General features: G+C 36.7%; 1 pseudogene across 1 annotated transcript in view; it reads right to left on the bottom strand.

Annotated features, from left to right (window-relative positions):
• Positions 1-20,586, bottom strand: part of LOC149561947 (type I inositol polyphosphate 5-phosphatase 2-like) — a 119,721-nt pseudogene extending 99,135 nt beyond the window's left edge. The window contains exons 1-6 of the transcript XR_016363880.1: positions 20,436-20,586; positions 19,651-19,681; positions 19,415-19,520; positions 19,192-19,251; positions 18,507-18,594; positions 18,298-18,402 (exon numbers count right to left, since the gene is read on the bottom strand). The product of XR_016363880.1 is annotated as a type I inositol polyphosphate 5-phosphatase 2-like (transcript). The remainder of the gene's footprint in view (positions 1-18,297; positions 18,403-18,506; positions 18,595-19,191; positions 19,252-19,414; positions 19,521-19,650; positions 19,682-20,435) is intronic.
• Positions 20,587-21,460: the final 874 nt, after the last annotated feature.

The following is a 21,460-nucleotide window of genomic DNA, read 5'->3' as shown; positions in this document are numbered from 1 at the left end:
TATGCAAGAAGAGCCCATTACCCTAACATGCAATATATAAATAAGTTTCTTCACAAGAATAGATATACATACAACACCGTCTCACTATTGTACTTTGTGAATCCTCTAATCATACACCAGATCTCACATTATAGAAAGCTCGCATATCATATAAACTTCCTTCACAATAGTTCACATCACTTGTTTTTGCTTGACATTAGCTACAAAAGATATGATCTTTACTTATAACTTGCAATCAAACAAAGCTCTTGATCAATCAACCTTACAGCTTCCACACACTTGGCTGATTATAAAATGACTCCAAGATTAACATCTAGGATGTCGGCCCATCATGATTAAGTAATTATTTTGTTACTAAAATAATTCCATAAGTCGTATAATATGATTCACTGGTGTGCTCTGTTCTGCTTTGTTAATTACCTATGTTGGTAGTTCTTCTGTAACTTACATTGTACTATTCGTACAGGTTTACGCACTAACAGACATCATCTTGACACTATCAACTATCGATCCTCAACTGTGCATGTTCTAACTCGAACTCAATCATCCGTACATACCAAAACAATCTTTGTACTATTGCAAACTGTCCAATACTTCGACAATTTTGTATCACTGATTTCATAATGAAATACCAAAATATTTATGTTGCCATAAATGAGAACACTACCACATCCACCTAGCCATATTGCCAACAATTGTATCTCAAGCTCACCTTCCCTAGGTAGAGTAGTACGACCTTTACAGGTATAATGCATACCCGACACAAATCTCCTATCATCACCCATGATACTACGTCGCAAAATTCAAATCAAATGCACTGAACTACTAATAATTGAGCCCAATTCCTACAGGCTAGCAGGAAACCGCATTGATACTATTGTAAAGACCCTATCTCGTCTCCAAGTGAAATGCTGATGGAAAATAATAAATATTTTTTTGTATTTTGATGTTTTCTTATTTAGATTTTTGGAATTATATTTTTTTTTGAATTTTTGAACAATATATATAATGCAACAAGGGAAATGCAATACACAGAAAATAATCTTTCAAGAGCAATTTTAATTGATGCAAATCACAAAGCATGAATTGATATATTGTAGAGGAACCCTGATTAAGCATGTAGCCTTTAATAGGAATGACTGCACATGAATCCCTTAGACAATTTTCTCTAACACCACGTGAAGTTGGGCAGCTCCTCAACTTTTCCTTCGCCTTCAAAATATGTGTTACAAACCCTAGCCGTTGCTAAACATAATTGCAGATCTCAATCACTATTGTCACTGCCTCTATGATGTGTGTGGCCTCTTAAACTTCAATCACAGGCCAGAATATGCTTCACACAGGCCAGTGATTACACAATAGTCCCTCTATTTCCTGATCGCAGGGGATAATAATTGATTCCAACAACAACAAATTCCTTGCAATCAATTGTTTCTCCTTTCACCAATAACTCTCCTCTAGTACACAATGGAACAGTAGACGAAAAGTGAGCAAATTACTATACCTCCACAATAATTTGCAGAACAATCTTCAAGACAATTTCTGCACTTCCAAACACCCTGTTACATCCCAAATTTGACCTAGTTTTAAAATTGCTCATAGTCATTGGATTTAACGGATTTTTCTTTCATGATCATGTGAAGTAGGTAGTTATTTATATCCATTGTATTAACAGTTAATGAAGATGGTCATTAACGATTATTTGTTATATGATGTTTAGCAGTTGCTTGATTTTGGAATTATGGTTAATAATTTAAAATCTTTAAAATGTTTATATGAAAATTATTATGGAAGTGTTAGTATGGTGGAAGTGTTTCACGAGTGATTGCATGAGAAGAAGAAGGGAGGAAGCATTGCTAAATGGGATCAACAGAATGGGATACTTGCTTAGTCCAGTCAACAGGATCGACAAGTATGACCTTAAACTTCTTTAGTAAGAACCTAACAACTTGAACTCAAGATACATCTATAGGACCCGCATGAGCTATTAAATAAATAATTTAAGAAACATAAAATAATCTAATTAAAATATAATACATACCTCAAAAGATTTTAAATAATCTTTCACCATGTTATTATAATATATATATTTGTACATACACATAGATATAAAAATGAAGTGGCACCATTATATTATTTTCTTATAATAAAATGATGTCACTTCACTAATATATTTACATATGTGTATATAAATATAAATTATAATAAAATTTGAATTATAACCTTCCAACTCTTTTTTCATCTTTTATTTTTTTCCTTGTTTGTAACCGATTAAACACTTGGCATTTTTAATTGACAAAATATTCTTATGTTATGGAAGCCAAGGAGTCACGTCATTCCTTTTTTATTGAAGTCATGAGAGAGAGGCGGACATCTTTTTCCAAACACCTGACTGCCATACTCAAGATCGGCTCCTCCATTTCATTCCCGATTTCTCCATTATTCCGCCATTTCCATTGCTCATAGTTCTGACTGCACACACCATTCGAACCTCTGCCAAACTCATATTTCTGCAGATTATAAGTGTTGCTATTCTTGTACAGGTTGTCGTACGTTTCCACCTTGCTGAAGTTGAGTTCGCCTCTATGCACTGAGAAATCATTTGAAAGAAGAACAGATATCCAATGTCTAGTAAAGCTCGGGCGTTTCCAGAAATTATACCAGGTCATGTGGATGATCATTCTCCAAATATTGCTATATTTCCCTTCATAACCATTAATGCATTTCAAATTCCATATCAATAACTTGCAGATTATACTCATTTCATACATGAATAATCTTAGGTAATTGTTACTATAATTCATGGCAAAGTACCCAAGACATGGAACCATAAATTTGTTTAAACATTGGAAGTTAGAATACAATGAATTTATTTCTGCGAGTCTTTAATCACAAAAAGTGAAATGCTAAAAGCAACCATTTGTCACGAATTAACAGAACAGAGCTGATTGCTCTGAGAATCCGAACACCTAGGACTCACCAGCTGTCTAGCCATGAAAAGGTGAAGAGGTGAGAATGATATCTATAAGAACACAAAAGATGAAATCAGATATGATTAAATAAAATTATATAATCATACTTAATAGCTCATGCTCGTCCCTAATAATGTTTCTTGTTGTCAAGTCGAGCGGTGGTGATCGGGTCGTTGAACCCATCAGAATACCTTGGCCAAGGTAGTTTAAAGGCATGTTTGCCATCTAATGATCACTTGATGTCAGTGGTGTCAGTTATGCAGACATGTCCATTCATAACTGTGCGGACATTCTAAACAGCAAGATGCTCAAGTGGTTGGACTAAGAATATCCCAAGCCCGATCCCAGGGTAGGAAGAGTCTTTCTAATTCAATAGATTGTGTGGAGATAAGTATCGTCCAAGATTGGGAGGTTAAGCTTGAGTCAATACTTCTCCTCCTACTGAAAGCCGAGGCTTGCACAACCAGCTAAAGACCAACCGGATGATATTTGTATGTTTCTTTTTTCTTCTTTCTATGATAAGCATTTACTTTCTTGTATGTGGAAAAGATAGCTAATTGTTAATCTAGTGATTTCAGTTGATCATAGATACAATTATTTCCAGTTAATCGTTAATCTAGTTATATCAATTGATCATAGATACATTTATTTTCAGTTAATCGTTAATCTAGTTATATCAGCTCATCATAGATATAGTTATTTTCAGTTAATCATTAATCTAGTTATTTCAGTTGATCATAGATACAGTTACTTTCAATTAATCATTAAACTAGCTGTTTCAGTTGACCATTGATATGGCTATCTCAGTTGAACGAAGTTATTTCAGTTAATTGTTGATAGTTAAAACAGTTAATGTCATATGAAAAGAAATTCAGTTATCTATTCAATAAATTGTCTTTGCTTTTGTTATGAAAAACCGTTTGTTACACACCCTCAACCAGACATCAAAAAGCAAATAATATTCAAGGATGGCTTTTTTCTCAAAATGAGAGCCATAAATATAATTACCTTGTGGACCCAAACTTCTTCATTACACCTTTCACTTAAAACATTACTTTATAATATAAAGTACATTAATAACTATACATACATTTAATAATTACAAAGCCTCATCATAAGCAATTAACTGTGTTACTCAAGGATGCATCCCCGGCCTACAAACCCTTGTCCCTGTACCGGAAACATTTCAAGGACTTGGGGACGGCTAGGGGACGTCCCCACCTTGTCCCCCTTTTCTTTAAATTCCCAGGAAACGTCCTAGAAACTCGAGGACTTCAAGGAATATTTTTGGGGACGCTTTGGAAGTCCCCAGAACCAATGGTCGTCCCTGATTTTAAAGACAACATCAGCACTTATACAATAATTTTCTTTTATGAAACATTTTTTTTTTAATTTTAAAGTGGGCCCCTCCTTCCAAGTTCACCCTAACAAATGTATTATTGTTTGGTAGTTAATTCCTTATTTGGGGCCCTCTGATTAGTGTTTGACAACATTATGTTGAGAATCATGGAATTAATATTGCTGTTATAGTCATGCTACATGCTCAGAATTATATAGCAGGTTGTTCGCAAGGTGTTGGGAAAGTGTGAAAAGTGCATTATAGACCTAGGACATGTATCCTCACGTCAATTTCTGGCAATACATCAGTGCTCAGTTGGTCTTGGGTTGGTCTAGGTCCTTTGTGGAAGATATGGTGAATATTGGAAGTTGCATCAAGATACCGTCTTACTATAACAAACCTATATCACGATCAGAATTGTATGGAGGACCTTTTTGAATTAGCATCAGTCCACTTAAAATGAATTGGAACTATAGTTTCAGAATTAAAAGATAGTTGTGCGTTTCAGTTTGGAAGGTGGGTTATTGTTCTTGTTGCTATTGAAAATAAATTCTAAATTATGTTCTTGGATATATTTCAAATATTTATGCTATTATTTTAAAATAACATGCACATTGATAATAATTCCAAATTATGAATGCATTATAGCATATTGAGCATTGAGTTTGATTATTGAAATGTTGTATGTTAAGGCTCTACGATGTTTAAATGGCATGGTTTATCCATGTATTCATATGAATGTAATGTATATATGCAAAAACTCAGGGGGAACATAGGTAGTTAATATAGCTCCCAATAGGAAAACATCTTCTAGGCCCAAAACTGCATAAATGACAAGCACCACTACCATGCCAAAAATAGAAACTTGCTGAGAAAAAAACTTACCAAAAATAGTGAATCTGCAACAGAGACCGTCAAATCCAATCGTCAACTCATGAGGTTGGCAATGATGAGTTGACAGATCCCGACTCCAGGAACCTACTAAATTAGGGACATTACATTTGGCCCAAATGGGCCTTCTAGTTTCAAAATAAAAGATCATCAACACACAATCATGGGCTTGGTAGGAAATTTTCAAGCCAACATTGACTAAGGCCATCACTGTGAATTTGGTAGATGAGGTAGAGATGGAAGTGGATCAAAATGTAGCTATTTTATCTGACCTTGATCTAATTAGACGATTCCAAAGCTTGTGGCCAAGTTTATGTGAACTTCATAACTGGGTTTCAGAGAACTAGGAGCCAATTTTAAACGGATGTGTTCAAATTTACCTAAGCACTAGAGATTTTTTGGATGCAGTTTTTTAAAATGTTCAAGATAGGATTAAGATTTTATGTGATTGTCTCTAGAGTTGGGAGAATAAGCATTCCCCTAGTGCTGAAACCATGGCATCCGATTTTTTGTCTAGCGAAGGAAACTTTTGTCAAAGTTCCACTCTAGGTAAGACTCGTGAATTTGCCACTACATTTCTGGTTTTATTCATGTTAAGAAGTAATAGGGAATTCTTTAGGCAATTTTTCAATGGTTGATGAAGAGTCTTCAAATCTTCTACATTCAATCTATGATCAAATTCCAATGGAGATGAATATGTGAGATGAATCAATCCCCTTTCATCTGCAACTCTGCACTTGCTAATTTGGAATTTACTATAATGGTTCATTGTCCAGATTCTTTCTACTAAGTTTTGGTTCGTGCAAAATGTCAGTGGGTTTGTTTTTTGCCCAAGTTGTTGTATGCTTATATGTAGTAGATTTAATTCATTGGGGTCTTTTCAAAATGCTTGTAGTACATTGGATAAGTATATGAAGGAACTAAATAATCAATCCATACTCTAAAGTTATTCAAACACCAAGCGACAGTTTTTGTATTAATTCGTTCAGCTCGAGTACATCGCATAAGTATAAAATGCTTCAAGAAAAAACTAACTTGTAAGTGCGTGTCTCCAAGCTTGCAATTAGAACTCCAACAGAGGCATCCAATTCAACCAAACAACCAACACATAAACAAGACTCCGCATACAAAGCTTCCTTCATATCTACTGAGAAAGGCGCTGGGCATTTTTGTATTGTCAATAGTAAAAATAATGAATCAACAACAAGTTATTCCCTCGCAATAGCAACCTATCCATGTAGCTTGCGATTCCCTTCCTTCTTGTTAGAAGACACGGTCACAAGGAGGTAGCTAGAACATCATCCAAGTCATTTGATTGTGGTAGCAATAAGATAGATGTTGCCCAACGTGTCTCCAGCTCTAGTCCTTCATCAACAGTTTGCTTCCAGCAATAGGTGCGTAAGGACCAAGCCCGTCGATATGATTCCTTGTCCTTGGCATGATTTACAAATGCTTCAATACATCTCCCAGAATTATCCAAACAGTGTTGGCTCTATAATACAATAATCAATCACACACAAGTCAAACCCCATGAGTCTCAAGACCATACACAATGGCATCAAGACTACTAGCAGTAGAGGTTGACAGCTCTCCACCCCTAATAAACTTACTCCAAACTTGCCTCTACAAATAGCAAAAACCAATTTCTCTCCTTTCATGTTCAATATTCTTCTTCCTATCATCTTCCTCCCTAACTCTATGTATAATCAATCCAACCCAAAGATCTAGTTTCTTGTGACACCATTTTCACTAATAATCTTTTAATTAACTGTTAATTGCCAAATATTTCATTAATCCTCACAGGAGCGACATAAGATTTGATTTAATATTACCACTTTCCTAAATGAACAACTATTGCTTGAAAAGATATCTATATACGAAACATTAATGGTTTTTTTACAAAGTGCTTCCCACCTATACCCATATTATAATATTAGATTATAGTGAACACTTATTCCTCCTCAATTTTTGAACATTAAAAAGAATAAGGCAAACAAACTTGAAATCCTACATTCTTGAGCCTCTCAAAAATGGCAAGACATAGCGCATCACCTCACACCTCCACAAAAAAAGCATCCCATGATTCCTTTAAGGACCTTAATTAGCCCTCGATATCGAGAAGTATAAGGACTAATGACTAATCTTTTAATGATGGTTCAAGGAGGGGGCATTACAGCCTACCCCTCTCAAAATTGCTTGTCAGCAAGCAATCTCAATCATCGATGTTGCAAGATGGCCTCATTCTCCCATGTTGCATCCTCGCTTGGTAAATCCTTCCACATCACCAAGTATTTTCTGATGGTCATCCTCCAAAGCGAAAGATTTCTAATGTCTAGAATGGCCTCAGAAACCAATACCAATTTTCCCTCATCATCAAGAGAAGGAAACTCTGTTGAAGGTGACACATTGAGTTCCAATAACCTTTTGAGGAATGACACATGAAAGATGTTATTTATCTTGTTTTCCAATGGTAACTCCAGCTCATTAAGCCATCTCTCAAATCCTCCTATTCGTGGCTTCAACTTCTGTGCTCCACTCTTCTTAAGACAGGACTACCTATAGGGTTGTAGCATAAGATAAACTTTGTCTTCTGCCTCAAATGACCACCCAACTCGACATTGATCAGCACGTTGTTTTTTCTAGTTTTGAGCCTTCCGCATCTTTTCCCTCAATGATCCCATTATATACGAGTTCTAGAAAATTGCGATTACCTCATCCTATGTGTACCTCGGGGTTAAGTTCTTTGGACCTCGTTTCAGTTTGAGACCCTCCATCCAGCACAAAGTTAGTAAGGGGTTGGGATCCCTTGCTAAGCTTGAGAGAGAGTGCTTCAAGCATCACTTCCAAGAAACTTCGTCCAATCTGTCCCTCCTGGACTCTTTGGTCAGACCGACATTTCTTTATGGTTCAATAATTTGGGGCCAATCTCTACTTGATTTATATTGGGCTTCCATCAAACGTATTCAAACCCTACTTCTCCAACGTATTATCAAATGTCATTGGTTCACCCTCCACAACATTATTTTGGTCAAGTTTGGGGCTCATCCCTTCAAGTTAGCCACCATATTTTATCTGATTTGGTTTCTCCACCATCTTCGGGGCTTTGTGGATTCCGACGATGGCCGTCACAAATACTCTTACTTGCCTTACTTCTCAGTCAGAGTTGTCAATTTGGATCCGGCTTCCAAAGCCCGTTGTTGGTATGCGCAAGCCACTACCTTGTTGAGCTCGATCGGGATTGATATTCATTGACTCCCTCCCTTCCAATTCTCGCTTGATGCTCCCACTCACCTCCTTCCCTCTTAGTAGGAGCTGAATGGACATGTTAGACTTGACATCTATAGACACTACATCATCACAACTTTGAGCAACCCTATTGGGGGGTTGCGCCCGAAGATGGCCTTTTATGCAAAGCACTTCCTTGAGATTCAGGATGGTATTATTGTGCGCCCTAGCTAATTACCTTGGCGTTGGTGCCATGTCTTGTGCAGCTGTCTCGGGCCCTTCAAATTTGGCTCCCATTGACTCTAGATTCAGACGAATCAGCACATTGATGGAGAGGGTCGGCTATGTCATCTATCTACCTTAGCTGCGGCTAAGATGGAGATCCATTTCATTTTCCATTGCCCTGCCTACTATGATGTCAAGGAGAGATTCTACTGCTTAATCAAAGAGTGCAGGTCCCTCGTGGATTTCTTCAGCTACAAGGATCATAAATGCCTAACACTTTATCTATGTGAGGCTATGCATTCTGCAACCACACTCTACAACTTTTATTCCCCCAAAGAGACCTCGATTCAGCTCATCACTGCTTTCTTCTCTCCATCATCTCCGGCGCAAGGGACAAAGCGGTCGGCTTGCACCTTTGCCTCCAATCACTCCAGATCAATGAGGCCTCATAGCAGCGTTATCCGACAGCAACACCCCTCCAATAGATCTCAACGGCAGCTAAGGGCCCTTACTAACCCTAGACCATATCCTTCAGTGCTTGATTTCTTTTGGTCGAGAAAGGACTCTTAGTCCTTGCCTCATTGTTTGCTCCTCTGCTTCTTTTATTTGTTGTTTGCTCTTTCCCTAATACCATTTGGTGGTCTTGTAGTTTGTTGTCTCTCTATTTGTACGCTCTTAGTCCCATAGAGCCTTGGGTGGTCTTTTGTTGGATAGTAATAGATTTATCTTATCTCATCTAGCAGTAAATCCCTGGCACTAGACACCCTATTGCCACTGAAGAGAAAATATAAGTAACTCGAAGCATTATACCCATTCATGAAACATGTCAGTTACAGGACTCTGCAAGTCCCGAGCCAAATCAGGGCTCCAGAGTTTTTTGGCCTCTAGACTCTAACTCGGCAGTCCTGTAGGACTTAGACAGTCCATGGACTCTCTTGAGTTAGAAGAGTCGTGGCCAAGACTCTTCCATGGCTAGCTAAGCCATAGAGCAATTCATAAACATTTTTTATTTTTTTTAAGGACTTTTTTGGCTCTTATGATCATGTTGCAATATCGAGTTCTGAAAATTTGTATTGGTAATTCCCAATAAGGCAATCAATATTAGTAAAAAGTGTCTTGCATGTAGCAGGTATAAAACATAACAATTTGTATGTATGAGGTAGATTACAAATAGAATTTCACTAATTTTTTTGCCAAAAAAGCAATTTCGTATGAAAATCACAGACTGTAATCACAAAGTCTTGGAACTAGGTTTAAAAAAAAATTAAAATAGCACTATCAGATTTGAGAGCATTGCAACAAATAAAATGCTTTCCTTTTAAAGAATTGGACATCTCCAGAACAATAAAAGAACAGTTTTAAGGTTTCTAAAAGATTGAAAAAACAAATGTTTATTAAACTGGCCATTTGACAAAGTTAAAAGATGATGAGATTTATGCAATTATGTAGTTGATATCATTCCAAGAATTCATAATGATCTTTCTAATCTACTAAGAACAAAGTATTTAAGCAAAGCAATTATGACATAACTTGCATGGTAGAAGAATATAATATGAATTTTTTTGTGAAGACTTAATAATGATATGCGACTTCAAGGGAGAAACCTCGTAGTCCACTTCAAGGGAGATACCACCAACAGTCTTCAACATGAACACCATGCTCAACATGATGATAATAAACAATCTATACTTTCTATAACTTTAGTCTAACTTATTTCCTTTGGAAATTCACATTGATACTTATGTGATCAATGTAAACTTGTGCATGTGTGCAAAGTAGCTTTAATTTTTCTCAATTATTGTGTCTTTGATGTTTTTAGATTCAAGTTAAAACAAGTTTTGAAGGGACCAAAACCTCATATAAAATAAATAATCTATACTTTCTATAACTTTAGTCTAACTTATTTCCTTTGGAAATTCGCGTTGATACTTATGTCATCAATGTAAACTTGTGCATGTGTGCAAAGTAGCTTTTATTTCTCTCAATTATTGTGTCTTTGATGTTTTTGGATTCAAGTTAAAATAGGTTTTGAAGGGACTAAAACCTCATATAAAATCCATCAAAATATAACCGATAAGTCCATAGTATCAAGGAAGCAAAACACCACATGTTTTACAAGGACCTGAAACCTCAATAATTTATACATTAATAAAGCAGATCAAAACCCCATAAGGGTAGACACCTATCTACTGCTGGAAACAACAAGGACTAGCAAACACGACCAAAAACTAGAACTAGAGACCAGAGACCACATAGAAGACGACCACGACCTAAACACCAAAAAGCCAAAAAGAAAAAGAACAACACTAAGCTAGCTCTTTCACAACCTTAGCCAAGTTCTTCCCGAGACTAGCCATTTCTTCAATAGATTCCTTTGCAATCAATTGAGGAGCAGCCTCAATAGCCTTCTTCGTGCTCAACCTGGTACGCTTCCTAGGGCCTGCGCTTCAAGAGATAGCAATAGGGGACATAATTTCCTCTGCACTTCTCTTACCTAAACTAGCAACAACAGCACAAAGACTAGACGTAACCATATTCATATTCTGCTCACTATCTTTGATTCCCTAGCAAAATTTTGCCTCATAATCCAAAAGTTTACCTAGAATGTCGCCAACCATAGCTTTCGGTTCCAACCTTTTGTTTGTTTCTTTCTCCAAGCTAGCCTACAAATCCCTACCCATCCTCTTCAAAGAATTCATCTCATTATACATCCAAGTGTCAACCATGAGGAAGATACCCCTGAATTTTAGCTTTGTGAAGAAATTCCAAATTGCCCTCTCTTTCCTCCTCGAGCATGTCATCAGGTTCATCAATGACATAGGTGCCCTACTCCTTACCATGCTTAGTATTAACTTCTTCAATCCTTGTATCTTCTAGACCCCTAACAAAATCCTTTTCCTCCACAACATCAGAGCCTCCCTCCTGCTCACCAACATTCTGGTCCACATTAGGCAAGTTCACCATGCTATTATCCAGTTCATATTCCTGGTAATCCTATAACCTCTCTTCCTTATTATCTTTCCCATTTCCAGATAGTATCTCGTCCTTCCTTGAAGTCCTCCTTGTGACATTATCCTTCACAGTGTCCTCTTTGTTACCTGTTGTCACTTCCTCCTCGCCTTTGTTGATACTTTCAGTTCTAGGCTTATCATTCTACCTTGGCTTTTAGTCTCCTTTGTGCTTTTCTCCTCATTCACTTTCTTTTTCTTCTTCTCAACTTTAAGAGTCTCAATAGTTTCTTCCTTCTTATAAGAAGCCATCTTCGATCCCTCACTTGTTTTGTTCATAGTTTTTGCAGAGGTATCACCCTAGCTACTAGAGTAACCCTCATTATTGGAATTACAACCTCCACTATCAGTGAGCTTCTCTTGACCCTAGTTGTCCATAGATTCCTTTGTTTCCTCTTCCCCTGCCTCCGAGTCATCCTCAGATTCAGTTTTAGTGCCTATTTCCATGTTTGGAGTGCCATGTTTGAAATATTGCATGCATCCCCAACTAGAGCCACTTCTTCCGTACTACATGGGATTGCAATACTTGAAACCTTATCATAAACATGATTAACACGAGGTAGTATTCGGGGTGGTTTTGACTACTGATGTGCCAAATTGGCACTTGCATTACTAATTGGGCACTGAAAGAACAAGGGAGCAGCGCATGAGTTTGGGAGTGCATTGTGTTCTTACTACACAAGGGTCTAGCTTGTCTTTTTAAGCTCTAGCGCTGTTGAATGCATGGGTCCAATTGTCTTTGGATTGGAGCCTACTTTCTCCAGTGCGCAGGGAGACTATCAAGGCACATGAATATGGGCCGGCCAATGTCCAAAGTGCGTAGGGCTTGCAATTTTTTATTTGAAACATAGACTGTCAAAAGCGAAACATAGACTATCAAAAGCGGCAAGTCTATGTGCGGGCAATTAATCTCAAATATGTTGCCTGAAAATTTAGCAACAGAGATGACGGGTGTTACGTTGTGCAAAATGTTGAAAATTCAATATCCCACATCAATAGGACAGATGTTTTCACATTTATTTATAAATCAAAACGCACATACAGTTGAATGTCTAAAACGAAAGCTTTATGACAATTGCTAGCTACGTGTGTGGGACCCAGTAGCTCAATTGGCAAACAGGTTGGTTAATTTTCACTGACTATGATGATGACTTGGTGGACGAATGAGCTTGTGCCACGTGGCACGCAAACTAGAGCAAATGAATTGGCACAAATGGCACATGACGAGCATGCACATGTTTGCAGGGGAGAAGCAGGCCTCGCCAAGAGCACTGTGAAAATACGAAATGGTGCCAAGCGTCCAAGAGGATCCCGACAGGTTGGTGACATGGCAGTACAATCAGTGGCGAGGTGGCAAGCTGATCCTCAAAGGGTGCAACGTGGCGCAATGCTAGATAGATGAGTTAGCAGGCAATGACAGGTTTCAACATAGCGCAAGTTCCCATTCAAAATCAGGCCCCATCAAAAGTGTTGCAAAAATGTGAAAATGTGACACGTGTTTTGGCGGGTCTAGCAAGGCGACATGGTCAGACTGCTGACGGAGCGACAGGGTGATGGACTTGGCACACAAGCAAATTAATAGACCAATTGCATGATGACGCATGGCGCTAGCAGTCAATCCAAGTGTGACCAAAGGAGAGGGAAAAATCAAATTTTCAAATGTGCTCCAAATGATTAAAAATTATTATCCATAACGTAGCGACGGGGTTTGAGTTTGAAGGATCAATATTATAAAATAATAAAGTTCCTTGTGTGACGTGCACTCATGGAGATAAGGATAAGAAATTAAGGGGGCCACTTAAAGGAGAAATTACAATTAATCTCCTCCACAAGTAAAGTAGTGTGCACTTAAGAGGGAAAATAAATGATTAGTCCGAGATAAGAGGGGTGTGGAGCCCACAATGCAAATGAAGTGGCCAATTAAAAGAGGAAATACGTTTTTAATTGGTTGACATTAACCAATTAGAGGAGACCTATGTTTAAAAGGTGCCAACACATTTTTGAAAGGTTTGTGTAGTTTTATTTTAAATTGAACTAGATAGTTTTATGATGTGAAGACTATAGTATATAGATGAGAATTTTTAGTGAAGGCCCAGGATAAAATAAAAAGAAAGGTGCACAACAGAAATAAAATAAGAGAAGTGAATAAAGGGGGCGTACTCCTGTTTTTTAATAATGATTATTTTCACACAGCAGTGCGTAGTTTTGCAATAGCAGGAGATATTTTCTTAACAAAAGTAAAGTACGCTACAGGAGATATTTTCAACTGATTTTTGGTGGTAATGGATGGCAATTTTTGACAAACTAGTGTTCTGGGTTTGTTCTAAGTTTAGCAAGGCTCCTACCAGCATTATTATTTTGCTTTTGCAAAACTTTGGTAGGGTTTTTGGCAAAGGTTTTAGCAGCAGTTTGGTGGTTTTAATTTGTTGGGTTTCTTCATCATTTTGGGAGATATTTGCAAATTTGTTAAAGCAATTATAGGGATTTGATTTCTATTGAAGAAGGATGAGAGATGAAGTTGTTTTGTAACAAAATGGAGGAAGATTCAAGTGGACAAATGGCACACACAGATCAGTTTCGAGATTTTCCTTTTGCTATTTCTTCTTCTTTCTTCTCATTTCTCTGGTTGGTTCAAGATCTTGGAATTTTTCTCCAATTTTTGTTTCCACCATTTCTAGCAAATCTCTTTTGTATGAGCAACTTTGTCTAGTTTTCATTGACTAGAATAATGGATGGTTGTTAACTCCATGTAGGGTTTCGAGTCTTATGATTTGTATTGTCATTGTTTATCAAAGATAGTAGAGAATTTCATGAATAAAATGTTCTATTTCAGATTTCTCCATTGTAATACTTTGTCAAGTTTTAGATGAATAAATCAAGGGTTTACTTCATTTGGTGTCGTGTTGTGAGATGTATGTCTTCTCTATTTGTGCTTTGGTTCAAGGAATCAACTAAATGTTTGATCGAGAACATAGATAGATTGAGTCATTACATGGATCTAATAAGTAGGTTGAAATTTGAATGCTAGTAAAGATTGTTGTAAGGCAACAAATTCTTAGATCTAATGCTATGTTTGAACTCTGTTATTCAAGTGATTTTATCTATCATGACCCTACTGGCCAATTGTGATTAGTCACTGGTCTCGGCTATTGAAGCTTGCATTTCTTGTTGTCTCATGCCTGGTCCTTGCTGCAACATTTAACTCATATAATCATGTTTCCCTTTCATGTTTGTAGTGTATGGAGGTACATCTCATGCTCCTTGAAGATGTGAGTTCAATAGGTGATCAGCCATCATCTAGCAACTCTCTTCATAGTTGATGCCCTGTTTATGAGATGATCTGTTTGAGGATTCAAGAATATGTTAAAGCACTGGTTGTATTGTGAACCCATAATCCCCCCGTGTAGGTCTTGCAGAGCCCAAAGTGTAAAAGGATTTATCCTTCTTAGTTGGTCCAGCCCTTCCTAGAATTTGAGCATTGGAGTTGGCTTGCTCCTTAGAATTTAGTTTGAAGTGTGTTGGTAATAAACCTACCATTTAAGGAACCAACACTAAACTTACTCTAAATTTGTCTCCACAAATAGCAAAAACTAGTTTCTCCTCTTTCATGTTCGATATTCTTCTTCCTATTGTCTTCCTCCCTAACTCTGCATATATCCAGTCCAAGCCGACGTTCCAATTTCTTGTAACATCATTTCCAGTAATAATCTTTTAATCTTTCGTTAATTGCCAAATTGTTCATTAATCCTCGTGGGAGTGGTATAAGATTGGTCTACCATCTTTCTAGATGAACAGTTATTGCTTGGAAAGATATCTATATAGGAAACATTAATGTTTTTTATACAAAGTGCTCCCCAACTATACTCATATGATAATATTAAATTAAAATGAACGCGTGTGCCTCCTCAGTTTTCGAACATTAAAAAAAGATGAGGCAAACGACCTCGAAATACTGCATTCTTGAGCTTGTTGAAAATGGCATCACATAGTGTATCACCTCATGCCTAAACAACAAAGGCATTCCATAATCCCTTTATGATCCTTAATTAGCCCTATGGATCGAAAAGTATAAGGGCTAATGACTAATCATACGATGATGGTTCAAGAAGGGGACATTACAATATGGTTGATGGACTTCCAGCAGAAATTATGCTCATAACCTCCAAAAGCTTTTGGGCACAGCCCCTAGATTAAGAAGGGGTACCCTTTAGTTGTAGGATGTGTTTTCAGATTGGACATATGGCTGCCCAATGTGCTAAACAGAAATAGGATAAGCTGACCTGTTGGTAGAAGGATGTCGCCCACCTTCATTATATGGTGGAGAAGGGTGAACAACAAAAGAGCATTTCTCAGGTCGTAAGTGAGGTAGTGCCCCATCAGTCATGTGAGGATTGGATTCTAAATACACAACCAATCTTGAACAGTGTTAAGACTGTCCATTCTGATTGTGATAACATGCCTGCAAATAAGAAAGTTATTTCAACATTTTATCTCTGCAAATTTTCATACCAAGGATTTGTTTTGCTGCCCCCGAATCCTTCATAGCAAATGAATGTGCTAATTGTTCCTCTAGCCCCTTAATGTGATCCATGTTAGACCCAGCTACAAGCATATCACCAACATATAAACATAAAATAATGTAGCTGCCATCATCCAACCTCTTAAAATAAACACAATGATCTAAATGACACATACTATAGCTGAATGGGAGGAAGGAAAAAGGACCTGTAGAGGCTCAAGAGGAGGATGATCTTTCCATTGGGAACCCAAATCAGGGAGGTTGAAGGAGTGTGGAATGTGCAAGGAAATTGGAATGCAAATTGATGGAATGGAGAGAAGAGGCAGCCAAGGTGGAAGAGGGTGAGGTAACTGTGAAGGGCAAAATGGTTAAGAAAACAAAAACTTGCTTTGATATGACTCTACGCTCACATATGAAGGAAGGTGTTAAGAGCAAATATTGATTGTCACTAGATTTTATTTGACTAGACTTGTTAATGGGTCTTCTTGATGTTCGTGTTTATTTGAGTTGATGGCTTCTTTATTGTAGCCATCCCTGGCCGGGGCCAGGAATTTTTCCCCAGTTATTGATAATAATCTAAAAACTTAGACCAACCAAAAATAAAGTCTTTCAGCACTAACAACACAATCATATGGGGTAGTATATGATGTAATAAAAATTTTAATGTGTATCAAGATCCCTAGGTTTACTACTAACTTTAATGGTGAGAAGCTTCAATCTTGGCTCCGTCAGCTTAAAGCATATTTCAAAACTTGCATTGGGATCAGTAGCTAGCAATGTCCAATTTTGAAAGTTCATATGGTAAGATTACCCAAGATAAGTTGCAAAATTATCAACAACATGCTTGTCATTGTTGACTTCAAAGATGGCCTCAATCATTACATCACCTAATAACACATCTTCAAGGATGTCACAAAAAAGAGGTAAACATTGTTGATTACCAAAATAATCTATCGACATGATGGGTTAAAATCAACTCTCAAACAACATTTAACCTTTTAAGTCAACAGATGGATTACTATATTGATCTTTTCCACAAGCTTCAATTCATGCTAGAGATTCTTGATCCTGAAGAGTGACTTAGTGCACTAATGAAGAGTTAGCAATTTTTTAATATATCTCCTTGGAGAGCATATAAACTCATTGTTGCATCAATTGTGCTCATATCAGGTACACAGTGAGCCACAACAAATATAAGTACCAAAAGATTGGTTGAATGTTCAGTAGACAAGCAAGAAAATATGTCTGGCATAAGAAATAAAATCTCTTATTATGTTACATCTGAAATATATTGTTTAAAAATATCTGGCCTTTATTATGACATACTAGAACAAGTGTAGTTTTAAAGTTTTATTATTTGCGATTCAAATATCCCTATTTCTCAGCCATTACAGTGGTTATGCTGTACCACTGTAGGCAAATCATGAACAAACTCCATTAGGTCAGCAAAGGTAGCATCCTCCTTAATTCATGAAGCTTCATACAATGTTCAAAGGGCATACTTTTCCAAGTAAACTACTTTGAGAAGTGAGGACCATTTCTTGGAAATTCAGAAAATAATAACACTGATTTATTGAATGTTCAAGTGTTCAGTCCCATCCTGGAGTACCTAATTATGAATTATTAATTGATTAAGCAAACTCAATGCTGTAATATCTACGAAAAGGGTTCAGGACTGTTTCATCTGTGCTTTTGTAAAGGGTGCTTGATCAGCCAAAATGTGCTAATTTTGACTTTGACTGATTTCGTAAATATAATTATATATATTACCAACAGATAAATAAAAACACCAGTTTGAAACAATCTCAAGAATCAAAACATTATTTCTCTCTGTGTAGCAGAAATCTTGGATTTCCATTATTTATATAAGTTATTTGAAATAGATTAGATCAAGATATTAGAATTATAGGGTTAAGTATCCCCATACAAGCAAGGAGATAACATTTCTCATTGCGTCCACAGTCAAAATATATTGTATACACCTATGCAATTTAACATGAACTTGAGTGCCATTATGTGTACAAGTACAAAGCTATAGATATAGATATAGAAATAGATACAGACATGTTTAGACAGTTATTGAAAGAGTGGAATTTGTTCCAGAGAAAATTTGCATACCCTAAAACATATAAATCTGCTGGCTCTTTAATATCTAGCCATTCTCCAATGTCCAGATCAACTGGCGGGAGTCTACCAGCAACATTCCAAGTACCCACTGAAATTCTGTGTAATCCAACAAAGGATATAAATCAACCATAGTTCTCTCCAGACTACAACCTAATCTCAAACATGTGTAGGCATCAGGATAATAAATGGGCGATGCATACTTTATCTCTTTAGTGTCTATGTACTGTGCTCGCAGTGTCTGTGATTTACCCCTCCTAAGCCTGTGTACTATTGGATCTGATGAACTTCCTGCATTTAAAAGTACAAGCATATTAGTCTGAACAAACAATCAATTTATCTGTGCAGTAATCAATTTATCTGTGTAGTAAAGCCTTCGCTCGACTGTCAACCACCTTCGTGTGAAAATATCTCACGTCACCAGAAGCCTAGACTATTTTGGTATCAAAATTCCAGCAAAATGACTAGCAGAAATATGGAAAGAACCTTGCAAGGGCACAAATATGTTAACTTTCTAACTTATAGATTTCTGCAAATATTAATATATTTTATGTTTTTATGTATTCCTCTTGTGGATTTTTTTATGAAACTCAGACTAGAAAAGGATTTAAGCTGTGAAAAAATGCATCAAGGGCAAACTTTTAGCCGTATACAGCTGGAATCACTGTAGTTCGCACAACCCAAAGATAGAAGCAACTGAATGGATCAGATGATCCTAAAATTCGTTCACAACACAGTCATTCTATTACTAATCTTCAAAACTGTTTCCAACAGTTCCAATCAAGAAATGCAATTTTACGATAAAAGGCAATGTGATCCATTAATCAATAACTATTTCATAAAACAACATATAAGAAAAACGCCAGAAATGGAAAACGTAAGCATCACCTGAAGTTTCACGGTTAAAAACAGATTGGCTGCAATCTTCACAGTTGCTAACTTCCTTTCCTATAATGCTTGAATGTGTCAAATCACAAATATCAAACATTTTTTATTGAACAAAGTTTTTAACTTGCAATAAGCACCTGAAATTCCCTTCCAAAAAGTTGAGAAGCAATAGATAGAACCGAATCATTGGTAACTCAAAAATGCCCCTAAGAATCGAGCATACCATCATCATCAAAGTCACTTTCGTTATCTCGTTCATCTGCACTAAACTCATCTCCTTTAGGTTTGATATTTAACCATTTTTTAACCACAAGAGAAGGCCAAAAGCGCTGCAGACAAGGACGATATGTGTCACGGGATTCTTCCTGTAAATCCCGACTATAATCTGGCAGAAATGTAAGTAGAACCCCCAAACACTAGAGACATTGATGCTTAACCAAACTTTCACAGAAAACGTACCTCGCCATTTCTTCTTGCTCTTGTTTTCGTGCTTCTCAAAATGCGACAGACAAAAAAACACAACAATTATTCTCCAATATAAAATCTCATTATATTGAGATAAATCTGTGTATGCAAGAATTCAAATGAGTTCTGGAAAAAGAAATTGTACAATAAACACCAAATACTGCAACTGTCCAAATTAGAAGGTATGAAATTCCATATGGAATTGAAGCAACTTCAAGATACAAGACTGGCAAAGAAGACCCAGATCGCTAAACATGAATTCCTACAAACGATACACTTTGAATATTAATTCTGAGTCTGTAATGTTTTGTTCTGACTGCGTAAAAAACTTTTGCATGGTTTGATGGATAATCACTGCTCGTTCTGATGCAACTGTGCCTTCCAGTACTTAGGTAGCTATATTCTGTGTTTTTAGTTCTGAAATTGGCGTTTTACTTTCCCACCTTTTCTAGTTTGCAACTCGCTTTATTTATTATGTATTATAATTAAATCTTTCTGTATAATTTTTAAAACAAATAACAATAAGAATCGAATAGAAGAATTTTAAGGTCCACCAGATCAAAGATAATCTACAAAACAACAGACATCATCTTGTTTGCTTTCATATTTTTGCAGAACAGCTGCTAAGAAAATTGATATTAAATAAATTTCTTTCTAATTTTCATGTTTGGAGAGCAGCTGCTAGAGAGCTCAATGATAAATAAAAGAGCAAGATTGTTGGAAACAATGCTATTAAGCGTCAATGGCTTCAAAATTAACGAAAGCATGAGCACACTCACCTGTGATGTTTCATAACTCAATCTTGGGACATTTTGTGTGAACTAAACTACATAAAGAGCCTTCACTGTCTCTGATTTTTTCAAGCTCAATAATACTGGCTAGGAACTCAAAGTCTAGAACTCTGAACAGCAAATCGAGAAGATTACTTCAAGCTTCAAAAAGCAAAATCGTTCCACAACTTCAACGATCTGTGAAAGAATCCGAGGGAAGCTTATCAGAGATTTTCGCACTTACAAGTACTGAATGTCGTTTTCTGGCTATGGGCAACAATGTATGTTTCAAGCAGCAGGAGCCATGCTCAAATTGACGTCCAAAATGCCAAGAAAACTCAAATTGGACAGAATGTCTCGACTGTGATGGTCCGACATGTTTGGTGAACAGCAATGAGTTGAAGAGAATCAATATCCGTGAACGTGACCTCCCCTTACGTTTCAAAGATGCTGATGACCTAACACAAACTTTGTGAAAGCGAGTGTAATCATCCTAACAAGATTTATCAATAAGAAGGGTGGTACACTTTAAGCTCCTACCTTTTTCTTCAATAAATCCAACATGCACTTTTCAATGCAATTACTGTACTACCGGTACATCTCGAAACTTCACAAGAGTAAAAACGAAATGAGCAAAATATCGAATACGCCCTAAAATGCGAGTTACACATATTGATAACCCAACACAAACTTGTTAAAGCGAGTGTATTCATCCTAACGAGATTAAGGGTGGTATACTTTCATGGTTCCAACCTTTTTCTTCAATAAATCCAACATGGACTTTTCAATGCAATTACTGTACTACCGGTACATCTCGAAACTTCACAGAAGTAATAAAAAGCAAATAAGCAAAATATCGAATGCACCCTAAAATGCGATTTACACAGATTTTCACAGCTAAAACTAAGAGAATTACTGAGAGATTATGAAAATATCTTCAATTTAATTCTCGAATTTTTAATGCTTAACAAAACATTTCAAGTTTTCCTAAAATTTATCAGTGTAACTGGAATTCTCGTGTTAAAATGCCTGTC

Source organism: Cupressus sempervirens, chromosome 4 (assembly GCF_028749045.1).
Source record: "Cupressus sempervirens isolate cs-2001-9-10 chromosome 4, ASM2874904v1, whole genome shotgun sequence".
NCBI lineage: Eukaryota > Viridiplantae > Streptophyta > Pinopsida > Cupressales > Cupressaceae > Cupressus > Cupressus sempervirens.
Note: the sequence above shows the minus strand (reverse complement) of the source record. Positions and strands in the feature narration are given on the sequence as shown.